Here is a 13,309-nt window from a genome sequence, read left to right on the forward strand (position 1 = left end):
CCTGCAGAGACTGATGGTTGGATGCACAGCTGAAAACTACAATGGTGCCCTAAAGACAGACCAGTTTCCACTCCCCATCTCTTGTCACTTCTTGCACCTGCAGATCTGGCTCAGCTAAACCCTTGCAGGCACAGCTAAGTGCCTAAGGAAGACGCATCTGGTTGCACATGTGGATGATGCTTTGAGCAAAACCTGTAAACCACTGCTTTGGAGCTGAGATAGCATTGTGAGAGCAGAGATTATGCTGGCGGTCCTCAGCCACCAAAGAGGTCTGCTGTATACAGGCCCACTCTGCGTCCTGTGTTTAACCCTTCGGCTTTGCAAGCTGACAGTTTGAAAGAGTTTTAACAGTTGCATCAGAGTTGAAAAACAACTGCAAGTGAGGCAGAAAACAAGCGTGGCACAAGACCTTTGAACAGAGACTGTAGCATGGACATTACACAGAGTATCTCAGCAGTAGTTTCCCTGCACACCCTGCCACAGCTACAAGCAGGGCAGATTTTTCCAGTTCTGGTGCTGTCACTGCTGCTCTCATGCTCCATCAGGTGTTTGCGTATCGGCACCACCACGATGCTGGGCAGAGCTGGGCTCCCCTGTGCTGAACTCTCTCCTTGCTCTGATGGTGTTTGTGATTTGGGGCATCACAAGCAATATTGGGATTGCATCCTTCCCTGCGACACAGGGCAAGTGACCTATATACCTGTACCCTGCCAGGCCAGGGCTAGAGAGCCACCACAGGCTCTCTCCTGTGCAAGATAAGAGAAAAATGCTGACATAGCTTCTGGGTAAAGATGAGAAGTGTCATCTCACCATATGAAGAATTTGGGGAAATCTCTGCAAAATCTGAGACTTGCTGGGGTATTTCCAATAGAGAGGCTGGCCCGGGCTCTGATTGTCAATGAAATTAAATACACCAGACAAATAAAAAGGCCAGACCTCCCATCTTTATTTATTTATTTTTCTGGCTCAGTCTAGAAATCTAAATAGGGCTGGTTTGAAAGGTACTTTCCATAAGCCTCGAGTCCATCTGTGCTTGCCCAGGCCCAGCTCCCCCATAAAACATGATAGAGAAACCCGAGCTGTCCCGAAGAGCACAAGTCCCTGAATACTTGAGTTTAGGACAGACCGATTTCAAGTGAAAAGCCCATGCAAGACCAAGCCCCAGCCACATGTGTAAAGGAATAACACAAATTGTGCAAACAAATCCTGGATTAGAACAAGCGGATTCACGTACACGTGCATGAAGCAGGGGACCTGCTCCATTCTGCCTGCCTTGTGCTGCCAAAAAGCCTCCCGGAGACAACGCTGTTGTGGCTGTAAGTACAAGAGCAGGATGGAGCCATCTGCACAGGGATGGGCTGCTCCTCACCTCTCATGATGGCGGTATAGGTGGTGTTACTCTACAAGCCCCCCACAGAACTGATTTGGGCCTCACCTGGTTTGGAGTTCAGACACCAGTGCAGGTCTCGGCACCTGGGCATTACAGGCAGAGGCACAAACAGTTATTTTGCTGTTTTGCACAAGGAGTTTGACACAGGCCACTAGCCATGGACAGCTGAACTCTGCACACAGGCGAGAGGAGGCCAGTGACACTGCGGCGAGCAACCAGGAGCAGGTTGCATGCAGTATGGCTGGCCTGTGGTATCATGCAAAGACTAAAACTGGACCCTTTATTTCACTGAACTCTGGGGCTATTTCCTACCCTTAACATCTCATTTGCCCAAGCCGTGGTTCTTGCGTTGCCAGCGCACTAAAACGCAAGGGCACAAGGACACCAGCCGGCACTCCTGCACCAGCCTTCCTGCACCGGCTGCGACTTCTGCTCTCAAATAGGAAGTTGATAAAAACCTCACTTGGTTGCAAAAAGAAAATCAGATTTCAAAACCACTGTCAAAAGGGCTCCAAAGTCTAGCAGCAGTCCTGGCATTAACCCTTTCCAGAAGGCAGGCCTCGTCCCAGCTGTACCTGGGGCCAAGGAGTGGCTGGGGCTGACACCAGATATCCTGATCGTGCCTTGTTTGACTCTTTGGGGGCTTTTTTTCTCCCCCCTGAGCTCTTGCTTACATTCTCTTGTAACGTTGCTTTTATCTTGGGACCTATCACATGTCAAATCTGCTTTCATCGATAACCAGGTTGGGGGTGGAGGGGAGGGAGGAAAAGGGGGTTCGGAAAAACTGCTGTCTCAGTTAACGTGCTGCAAAAAGATGAGCAGAGGGAGGAAAAAGAAACCTAGTGCTAGGTTGGATGGCAAAACCCATCTCCCGCTCAGCAAAACACTTGGCTCCTCGTGGGAAGACCAGCGCGTTGGTGATTGCATGGCCTTTCCCAGTTCTGGGTTCCAGCCCCAAAATCCTGATTCCGAAGAAGCCCTCACAGAAGAGCCAAGTCTCGCCTCTTTTTTGGGCCTTGTGTATTTTCCACCCAGCTGGGACATTTCTGCTTGCCAGCCTAACTGAGAATCACTTCTGCACCTGGGAACAGATCCACAGTGACATATATATCTGTACCCTACCAGTCTAGGGAGGCGCAGTTCAGCAGGGGAACTCACTGATCCATACTCAAGATACCACTTAACACACAGGACATCCCAGAGAACTGACACCTCATGTTTGCTCAGAGGATCAACACTGCCATGGCTCTTTGTAGACTGTATTAAAAAGATTTGGCCTGGGGGCTTCCATTTGGGAAGTCACGATTTTAGCATCCTTCCCACTAGGTATGGGAAATGCCACTAGAAGACAGCAGTTTTCAGCTTCTTTTTGCCCATTCCCTTTGCTGCCCTGGCCTAGAAAGATGGTGCTCGCCCTGACACTGGGGGTAGAGCAAAGAGGACTGCAACAGCCAGAAACACGAGGACCACCAGCCCAGCCGGCTATTCTCCACACACGAGCCACTCCTGCTGCTTAAGCAGGCAATCCTTAACGCACAGTTAGGGAGCAACCTGAGATTTCCCATTTTCTGGGAGGCAGATGAGGCATCGGATTTGTCTCATCTCTCAACACACGCATTGCGCTGCTGCAAATGCCCCTTCAGAAGCGTCCTGCCGTGCAATGCCCTCCCTGCCAGCCCTGCAATGTCCCTGTCGTGCTTCCACTCTACCCAGATGTGTGTTGCAGAAAACTTTTGCAAAAGGTCCCAACCATCTGTCTTTCCACCCAGGCAGGATCTGGGCAACACGCTTCCCCCTGCACCCCGACTACCGGCTGTGGATTTCCTGGCCCTCCCGCATGCGCAGCCTGACCCAGAACGGGGCACGCTGGCTGGGGGTAAGCAGGTGCTCTGTGTTTCTCACCCCTTTCCCCTCCTTTCTCTCTGAGTCTTATATCAGTCTGTGATTAAATCGAACCTGTTTAACCGCCACAGCCAGATGCAGGGACCCCCTTCATTTGTTATAGGAAAAAAAAAAGAAGACAAAAAAAAAAGAAGAAAAGAAACAAAATTACATGCGGTGACAGTTGTCTGCACGTGAAACATGGCTTGTAGCCCTCCGTATACCCTGAAGCCACAGGATCTTTGCTTGGGCCGTGGGAACTCAGTTTATCAGACCTTCAGAGACCCAGTCTTAAATATTTACCCAAAAATACACCCTGCTGTTGGTGAGGCTGAAGAAACACATGCTTTACCAGACTCCCCATGCTCCCCCTACAACCCTCCCTGTGAAGCCAATGCAGATCTTAGTCCTCCTTGCCCAAGGGGCCTTCCCCAGCACAGCCCTGCTCTTCCGCAACTCCATGGACCAATATAAGCCTTGCTGCCCACAGTATGAGATCTCCTTTCCTCCAGTCAAACTAGATAGTTTCACAGCCACAGAAAACTTGTTCTGCATCTGCCCTTGGAGCAGCTTCCCTTGCTCCCAGCCCAAGTGACTTCTCTGCCACACAAGCATGTCACCCTGAGCTCCAGCAAATACTCTCTCTTTTGTGCTTCAGTAAGTGGCTATTGCCACCACACCTGGGACGATCAGCTCTTGGGGTGACACCAGCATCCTCTTAGCTTGATGAAGGTCCTCACAGACAAACCCAAGTGACACACAGTCATGCTCTGAGGCAAACTTTGTTCATGGAGCATGGTCCAGGGTCAACAGTGTCTAGCCACAAACATTTTCTTCACTCTATTTTTTTGCCTCTTCAAAATTGCATTTCCAGCACAGAGAATACTCTGGGATTTCCCAGCCCACCATCGCTAGGTGGGACCCTTAAGGGGACCAAGGCTACAAGTCCCTAGGGAGTTACACAACAGAGGGTCAGCGAGCAGAGCCAAACCAGAAAGTCTGCCAGGGCAAGTTAACAGAGGTTATGGAGAAAAACTTCAGACTTCGAGAGGAAGAGACGGAGACATGCGGGAGGAGGAAGGAAGGGAGATGATATCCGTCCCCATGCCCAGAGTGGGGAGGTGAACAGACAGAACAAGCAGCAAAGGCTATCGTTGCCTCCCAGCTGGTGTGGATCCCCAGAGACAGGCCGTGGGTCACAGCCCGTTGAGGATAGGGCTGTCATCTATGTGAAGCTTTATCGGTGGCTGTTTCTTCTTTCTTTCTGTCTTGCTCCAAACTCTCGATTTCCAAAAAGGGTGGGAGATGCCACAGAATCAGCAACACATCCTGAACAGCTGCTGCCACCCACTATCTCTGCCTCACCCCTTGTGTGTCTGTCTCACTGCTGCTTCTGAAACCCCCGGAGAAACAAACTGCTCTGCCCGGCTAATATGAAGGGCCTGAGGAGTGACATTATACCATGAGTCCGGAGGACTGTGGATGTCTGGTGGGGTTCAGTTTCAGGTTTCCATTAGGTCTGATCAATTCAAAACTTCCACAGACTAACAGCTTTTGGTTCAGGTACGTGTGGAAAGAGCTGTTGGGAGAACACAGAAGTTTTCCCACCTCAGGCTTATTCCAGACAAGATCTGGAGCTTCTCTTTCCTCTTAAGAAGGGGAGAACAGGCTGGAGAGGGTAGAAAGTTTTTTCAACACCCAAGGCTTGTCATGGAGCAAGTAGTATGAAGAAAACCTGGCCGTACCTCTCACCTGGGCAATGGGATTCTTCCACAGCCAAAGGACGGTGTACAGACGTGGCTGGCTGGGACTCTCCACCCATTTGCCCAAAGATACTTAAGCATCTAATTCTGGTTTGAATATGCCTCTGTGCTAGCAAAGGCACTTTTTGAAGGGTGTATGATTTTTTAGAGACACTAAGCAATGCAGCTCCTAAAAATCAAGAAAGGCTATAATGAAATAACCAAACAGCTGCTTTTTTTCTTTCCTTTTTTGGGGGTGGGGGGAAGGAGTCCTTGAAAGAAAAGCAATGCTATTCAAGTGATTTAACAAACCTCCCTCTCCTTGCCCTCCCCACTGCCTATTTCAGGATTTCTTCCCAAGAAGCCTTCCTTATCCCTTAAGATCCTTTTGCGAACACAGATGAATACACTTCAGGCTTTGTTCTCAGGAAGAAACTTTTATCAGCTTCTTGCCCTGATAGTGACAATTTTCATTTCATCTGAAAACGGGGACGGAGAGCTGGATTTGATCAAACAAGAATCAGTCCAAACACAAGCTCTAAACTCAGCTTGAACCTGTTGAGAAGGTCCAATAAATTCACAGAAGTTCCTACATTTCATCCATTGCTACTGCTTCTGTATTTCCAGGATCCCACTGGGATGAAAAAAGTGACTTTCATCAGACTGAGCTCGAATTTACAATTATAGGCATTTCCTCAAAGTCCTTTGCTAAGAAATGCCATTATTCTTAAAATGACAGATTCAATGGACAAGTAAAGGTGACAGCAACTCCTCTCAACCTCACTATTGTCACACACTCTTGTAACAGTAAGCAGCTGCCTAACTTGGCAACTCTTCCAGTCAATTCACTGATGGTTCTTAAGCTATTCCCCCCTCCCTGCATTTTAAAGATGGGGAAAAAAAACAAGCACGAAAAGGGAAGTGTCTTGATATATACAAAAGCCAAGAGCAGAGCCAGAACCAGGCCCTCTAAGCCTGATGTTCTAATCCAGTAGCAGACAAAAAGAGACTCCACCGTATCACCCCATCACCGTGGGAAGCATCTCCAAAAGATAGTAAACCCCTCAGTCCGACCTGGGAGAATTTTAGCAAGCCACGTCCATGCACGAGTCCCAGCTGAGGCACGTGGGTTCTTCAGAATCCATCTAAATAGCTTCCTCATCCTTCGGAAATAGGAAGAGCTCAAAAAAAGTACCTCAAGCCCAGCTGGGATAGGCAACATCGCACAACCACAGCTCAGTAGAATTTTCCAAACTTTTGTGTTCTTCTACTCTGAAGCAGAGCCAGGTCAGCCCACTCACGGCGCAGCCCATGATCTGCGGGAATTACTCATGCTGGCCCTGGATGTCCCCTGCCAGGGAAAGTGTGGGCAGCTTCATCCTGCTCTGATTGAGGAGCTACCCAAAGCCCGTCCTGGAGAGCAGAGGTATCCCACCACCCCCAGCCCTATCCCTGGGCCTGTGCATGGAGGAGCAGGATTCCTTCCCCACCCCTACCCTGAAAAGACAACACCCACCGTGTGGTTTCCTGAAACGATAGTGATATTTGTCAAAGACAGCAGTAAGAAACCCAAATGCGGTAAGTGGCCTCTTCTGAGTTGAGAGCGGCTGGTGCTCATGCTCGGGGGTAAGGCTGTCACCCTTTGGGGCCAGCAGCAACACCTTACCCTTTGCAAAATATCAAAGGCATGCGAAACAGCTCTGGCTTGGAGCAGAGATGGCTTCAGCTGGCAAGCTGTTAGCCACAGGCGGGAAGTGTGCAAAAAACGTGCAGGAGACAGACATTGTCCTGGCCTAGCTTTAATGCTGACATCTGCTTTACAAGACAGACAGTGCCCACCTTGCTAGGCAGTAGTTCTTCTGACAGCCTGAAGGTCTGAAGACGACATTTAAAAGTCAGGCAGATACTTGAGGTGGGGAATGGGTTCATGGCCTAAGGCAAAATACACCAAATGTGGATACAGGGGTCAGCAAACGGGGATAATTCTAGTTTTGCTGCAATTACACGTTGTATTTGCCACTTCTTGGTCAGGGATGAACAACATGATTTGAGAGACTTTAGGGTCAGACATATGGCTCTGACTGATCAATCCATACTAGGGACAAGGCCTGGGCAATGTGCCTCTTCTCCCAGAGTCCCTCTAGCTGGTTTTAAGGGTCCCCAGTATCCAGATCATCATTATCCCTTGACAAGGCAGAAGAGAGGCTCGGCCAGACAAGTACTGGCTCTCTGTTGAATATGCCATTGGCTCTCCCTGACACCGCTGGGGATATTTTGATTTACAGCATCCCTGATACCAACGGACTGCATCAGTGGCTGTTACATCCAGCATTTGGCATGTCCAAAGCAGCTGCAAACAGTTTGCCCAAAGCAAGGATGGGAAGTCAGAATGACAGCTTGCAGATAAGATTCGGCAGAGAACTCATCATCCTCTCCAGTGCAGAAGGGAAGGCAAGGACCACTTGCATTGTCTGTAAGAATCTGCACTGGAGAGCATCCTCTAAACCTGGCAGTGTTCCTCTGCCTGTCCTCTCAGCAAACTAACATCTGCTGTTCCTCAGAAAATAAAGTTCACATCTAATTGGTTGCACAAAAGCAGACTTTATCCACCGCGTCACCCCCTTTGGACCCTGAAGCGTCAGGCAAACAGAGGGACAGAATGGAGAAGAACTTCCACTGAGTCAGTGGTGAGGCAGGACAAGCTGACCAGAGATCTGCAATAGTTCTTGGCAGCGGAAACTCTGGACAGCCTGGAGGTGTGGGTTTACATGCTTGGTGGATTAGACATGGCACTGACTCAGAAACATAGCTATGAGCTGGTGGAATGGGAAGGAACAATTTTTACATCAGCTGAATAGTGTTGAAATAAAAGGCCTAGCAAACATCAATCACCCCAGATCTGCTTTAAGCAGTAAAGGTACCCTGACATTCCAGTTTGGCCAAACGGAGCTCCTGCGATCTCATTGCTGTTGTAGGCTCATCCCTACAGCGCACAACTCGCAGAAGGAGACACTGGACGCATCTCCGCGGTCCCATCAGTAAGGGTGGGGGACCCTGCCCGAGTGGCAGGGGAGGAGAGCCAGGGACCCTTTGGGGTCTAACTCCAGCACAAACACTGCCATACAGTATAACCTCAGAAGGGACGCTAGCACCCAGCTCCGACTGCCTGCTTAGGAAACAGCTATAAACACCTCATTTCTGTGTCTAGCTCAGCAGCCTGCAGTTGAACTACAGCATTATCTTCTGGAACAACAGTCAGGGCTCCAAATGAAGACTGACGCATTTGGGAGTGTACTGCACCCTCGAGGAGCCCAGTTACATTCCCCTATGAAGAGATGCATCTTATTTCCTGTTTTAACCGTGCTGATCTCCACTTCCAGCACCTGGATCTTGTTATGACTCTGTTAGATCAAAGAGCCCTCTACCACCAGACACCTTCTCCCCTTGTGGTTATTTATAGGTTTGACTAAACGGCTTCAAGCTTTACTCTGAGAACCTCCATGGCTGGAACGCCAAACTCACACACTGAGATGCATTTTGCATTCTGGAAACTCTTCTCCACCCCCTGTGCACGTTACATCTTTTTGAAAGGTGGATGTAAATTCCAGATGTGACCCCTCAGCACTATCCCGAGAGCTCATCCGCATCCCCACACCTCACTCTGAGCCCAGGCAGGACAGTCCTTTCTGCCAAAGATCAGCCTCCTCCACTAAATAACAAAACCAGCAAGAAATCTGCAAAGCTTTTACTTCAAGAGTCTTTAATTAACACACATGTATATTGCCAACAATAACACCACTACTGTTTTACAGGAGGATAAAACACTAACCAACAAATAATATTTCTCAAAATAATAAATAAAATAATAAAAAAAACAATAGCAGCAACATGACTATGAGTGCTCTGCATTTGAGCTTTCTTTTCTGCAAGGCATAAGCTAATGTCACTGGGGGAAAAAAAAAAAAACACCAACAAAAGATTCCCAGATGTGCAGTTTATTCCCTCCTTGCCCAGCAGCAGCTTCCTCTGCATATCAAGTGGTTGTCACTGTCAAACTTCATGACAAAACTCCTCAGATCTGGTTAGTCAAGGAATTCGGGGGGCTCATTGGAGCTTTGCAACAACAAATGGGTGCAGGGAGCATTATAGTGGCATCCTCACAGCTAAGGGGTATAAGAATCTAAATTAATTCACTACTGGCAATTTTGGTTTCTGAATTAAGTTGCTCAAGAATAACATATTGGTCACAACATGCCCTCTGGTGGCAACGGTGCTGGGGTGGCTTTGGGCAGACCCAGACCAGGCAGGTGGCAGCTGCCTCCTTTCGGGGCTGGGTGTTGCAAGGAAACCAACCTGCAGCAGCTCCATCCTTTGCTCTGGGCCTGTCCAAGGCACATCTCTCTGCAAGCCAGAGGCACAACAAAATTTAAGAGCGCAAAGGGACATTAGATCACTTGGCCTGGCTTCCTGTCTAACACACACTGCAAAATTTCACCCCTACATTGAGCTCAGTAATTTCCATCTGACTAACCACCTCTCTCAAAGCTGTGATTTTAAAACATCAAGGTGACACAGCCAGCCTTGTGCAGGCTCTTCTGCTATGCTGAGCACCTCCCAGGCTCAAAAAATTACAAAGCCTTGGGCTTTCCCTATCCAAAGAGTCCACAGTCATCAGTTCCCATTATTCTTTTCAAACCTGAATTTCAACAAGCTTTACAGTTTCCCCTCCGGGATTGTACATGTCAGAATAACTATTCAGCTGTATCTCAACAAGGTTAACGTTCTTCTTGTCTGGGCTCACACAACTGTTTAGTGTCAACACATCTGGGAATCCTAACTCCTACCTCTTCTTTTAAATAATCTGCATGTGATTCAGAGTAAAACATGAACTTTTTTCCTTTCTCAGTTTGACACCAATGTGAAAGTGTTTTTTGTTGTTGCTAAAAACGGGAAACAAGAGGAAACGTTCCAATCTTTGGGAAAACACAACATGCCCAGGAAGGCACACAGACTATCGCCATCCTGCAGTTTTTCATTTTGCTGCCAGATGACCGATTTCACAGCACCCCAGAGGAAACTGGCACATTAAATTGGCAAATTCTTCCAGCAACAGTGTCTTTTTCCACTTCACATGGGCTCTGAAATAACGATGCTGCCCTCCACCTATGGACACAGACTGCCAGCAGGGTTCTGTTTCCAAATTCCATCCCTTTCAAATTGGATCCCTGGCAACATCTTTCAGTATGGCACTGAAGTGCTTCGTTTTTGCTACTCCCTGCTTGTCTCGGCTGGCTAGTCTCCTCTAGTGGCTGCTAGCCGCTACTTCAGAGCGGTCGGTACTTGAGAGACATGCAAGAATCTCTTAAATCACTGAGTAACTGGACCTTTATGGAAATTTTCTATTCCCACCCCACAAGTCAGAAGAGAGCTATGCAGAAGGGAAGAATTATGTGCCCACACCATAAAGAGGGATGTTGTACCCATAATTTTAGGAGTGTCTGCAAATCTGTGGACTAGTGGATTTCAGCCAGGCGCTGGATCCTCTGCTTGTGATAAGTCCAACATGGACTGCGCTGCTCTGGGAAGAGCTTTCCAAGGGTACTGTACCACCAACAAGAATATTTTGATGTCAAATGCTGCTTTTTATCAGCTCTGAAAGCATCTCACAAGGAACTCCAGTACTTACAGATGGGAACATTCAATGCAGAGGAGCAAAGAGACTTGCCTATGGTTACTCAGCAGACTGGCTGCAGAGCCAGGACCAGAGCCCAGAATAATACAATGCATTGCCCCACTGACCACAGCACCCAGCCTCCCCTAGCATCCCTCACTGCGGGACTTCTCTCACCACCCCCTTCCCCAACCAAAGCCCCTGGAGTGCAAAGAACTAGAGACTTAAACAGCTTTGTTTTCTGAAATTTGTGAAGTTTTGGGAAGGAGGAAAAAAGAATATTCCGAAGAGACTAAAAGGAAAAAAGCAGGCAGTGCAGGACTGAAGTACTCTTATTAACACAATAGCTCCCACACATGAATAAATCAGGTAATGCAATACCCACAAGGAAAAAAAAAAAAAAATCAGCAAAAGGCATCACATGCAGAGGGACATGCATAAGCCAGGACAAACAGCTCAGCCAGAGCAGGAAATATATGCTTGCCTCTGTCCTGGCAGGCAGATCCTCAGCTGCAGATGGAGCTTGCATGATGCAAGTGGGCACAGGAAGGTTTACATTTGGTAGCCTCATCTGAGCCTGCTTCTAGCAGGTGACTGGACTAGAGACCTCCTGAGGTCCCTCCCAGCCTTAATTGTCCTGTGGGGTATCTGGTTCCTGACGGGAACACAGGCTAGGTTAGGCAAGGCTCCCTCAGCACTGCCTGAGTAGGAGCCGGGCATTTCAGAGACTTAAAATAACTACCTGGGGCTTCTGAAGTCTTGCCTCTGCAAGGCTCCTTTCCTGCAAAAGCTGAAGGATGAAAGGCTGTGCCCATGTTCTCAGTAACTGCTCAGCCTCTCTACTTTCCAGCTCCCAGAAGGATGCCCCAGGTGGGCTCAGGAAGACATTGGATGCCCTCCATCCACATGGGTGGAAACAATCATGGCACAGAAAAAAGTCTGAGAGTCAGCTGGGGCAGAGGGGAGCTGAGTGGCTCCACAGATCAGCGGTTAATTCTCCAGAGTAGAAGGGTGCTGTATTCTTCAGGATTGTGTCTGTGTTTTACATGAAGCAGTTAAATGCATAAACACTCCAGAAGGCAGGGACTGAAAGCCAGGTTTGTTTCACTCTAGACAAGTTGCTATAAATAACAGGCTGAAAAGCGACATTACAGAGTATCAGAGACAAGCGATCAAGAAGAGACTGTCCTCATGCAATAAAACAATCAGGAGGTATGGATCAATTATGTGCTGTATTTATATTGCACCCCTCGCAATCTCAGTGAAATAACTCAGCTAAATAATATCCCCATGCTCCTCACTGCACAGATAGGGGAGTGAAAGAGAGACTTAGGCAAGTCAGTAGCAGAGACAGGAGCGGACTGAAGTCCTGACCTGCACGCGTCTCAAACACATGCTACTCCCTCACTTTGCACCGGGTTCCTATCCAACCTCCCTTCTGCCTGAAACATTTCAGGATCTAGCTCCACACCACTAATCACAATTTATTTTTCTTTTCCGCTGCTGAGTGTGATGGCTGTCATATTATATTATGAGGAGAAAATGCTGCCTTACTCCGTATTCCGATGCACACAACGTTCGTCAGCAAAAGCACCTGTGCACACTCACTTCCTCATTTACTCAGCCCCTGGATTTCATAAAAGATCAACTTGTAAGTTGGTTTTATTAACTTGATGGCAAGTTGAGATTGGGCACAGTGCTTCTCATGGTGATACAGTACCAACCAGTCTGAAACTCCTCCAGTGCTCCTACAGACATTTCTGATTCAGCCCAAGCCTATCTTTGCAGCAGCACTGCATACATGTTTTCAGTTGACATGCCAGCGTTCACTCCCCTTCCCACCCAAACAACTGAGGTCAGAGACTGCTCAAGAGTTACCCAGGACATGGCAACCTACCAAAATTAAGCACTCCTATTTCCCTTCTTTTAGCTTCATCTACAATGTCACCTTACTCACTAGCGTGCAGACCTCCAGGAGTTCCTCAACTGGAAGCCACAAGGGCTTGGCATCCCTATGTCTCTTTTCTTAACATGCCAGGGAGCTGAGAGCCCTGGCAGAGACAGACATCCCTGCCTCACGGTTTGGCAGAACGCTGACACCCTGGGAATTCACAAAGGCAAAACGCTGCAAGATCCCCAGTCAGCACCGACCCTCTCTCACACAGCCATTTCAAGGTACTTTTCATATCTTCAGCACAATTAGACTCCACCAGCCCTCCGCCAACATGTGCATGTCCCAGAGCACATCAGGCAAAAGGGATTGCCCTCTGACACATTTTCAGTCTCTGAAACTATGTTGCCTCCTACCTTTGATGATCAAGAAATTTGCTTCTGCGGGAACGTTTGATTTGAACAATCCAGCTTCCACCTTCCTCTGCCTCCTCGCTTTCCCTATCTGTTAAGGGATTTTGCTGCTATTGTTGAAAAGCCAGCAGCGTGTGGAAGCTGTGTTGCCATCCAAACCAAATGCGATCAGGACCTTTAATTTCCAGCGTGGCAGCTGTTGTTTACATCACTTTTGTCCCCGTCCCCCCCCCCCACTGCCTCACATGCGGTAATTTGTTCTTACAATGTTCTTGTTCTCCCACACATGTACCTAAACAGGAAGCAAGGGGTGGGAGTTGT

The 13,309-nt window shown here is 48.3% G+C and overlaps 1 protein-coding gene across 2 annotated transcripts in view; it reads right to left on the reverse strand.

Moving 5' to 3' along the window:
- CCND3 (cyclin D3) overlaps positions 1–13,309 on the reverse strand; it is a 47,717-nt gene that overhangs the window by 33,758 nt on the left and 650 nt on the right. Inside the window, exon 1 of one of the 2 annotated variants that reach the window (XM_063356489.1) lies at positions 12,992–13,184. The exons of the other annotated variant lie outside the window; for it this stretch is intronic. The gene's annotated coding sequence lies outside the window, so the exon portion shown is untranslated. Of the gene's footprint in view, positions 1–12,991; positions 13,185–13,309 lie in introns of those variants that run through there. 2 annotated transcript variants of the gene reach the window in all.

Source organism: Chroicocephalus ridibundus, chromosome 20 (assembly GCF_963924245.1).
Source record: "Chroicocephalus ridibundus chromosome 20, bChrRid1.1, whole genome shotgun sequence".
In the NCBI taxonomy this organism is placed as follows: domain Eukaryota; kingdom Metazoa; phylum Chordata; class Aves; order Charadriiformes; family Laridae; genus Chroicocephalus; species Chroicocephalus ridibundus.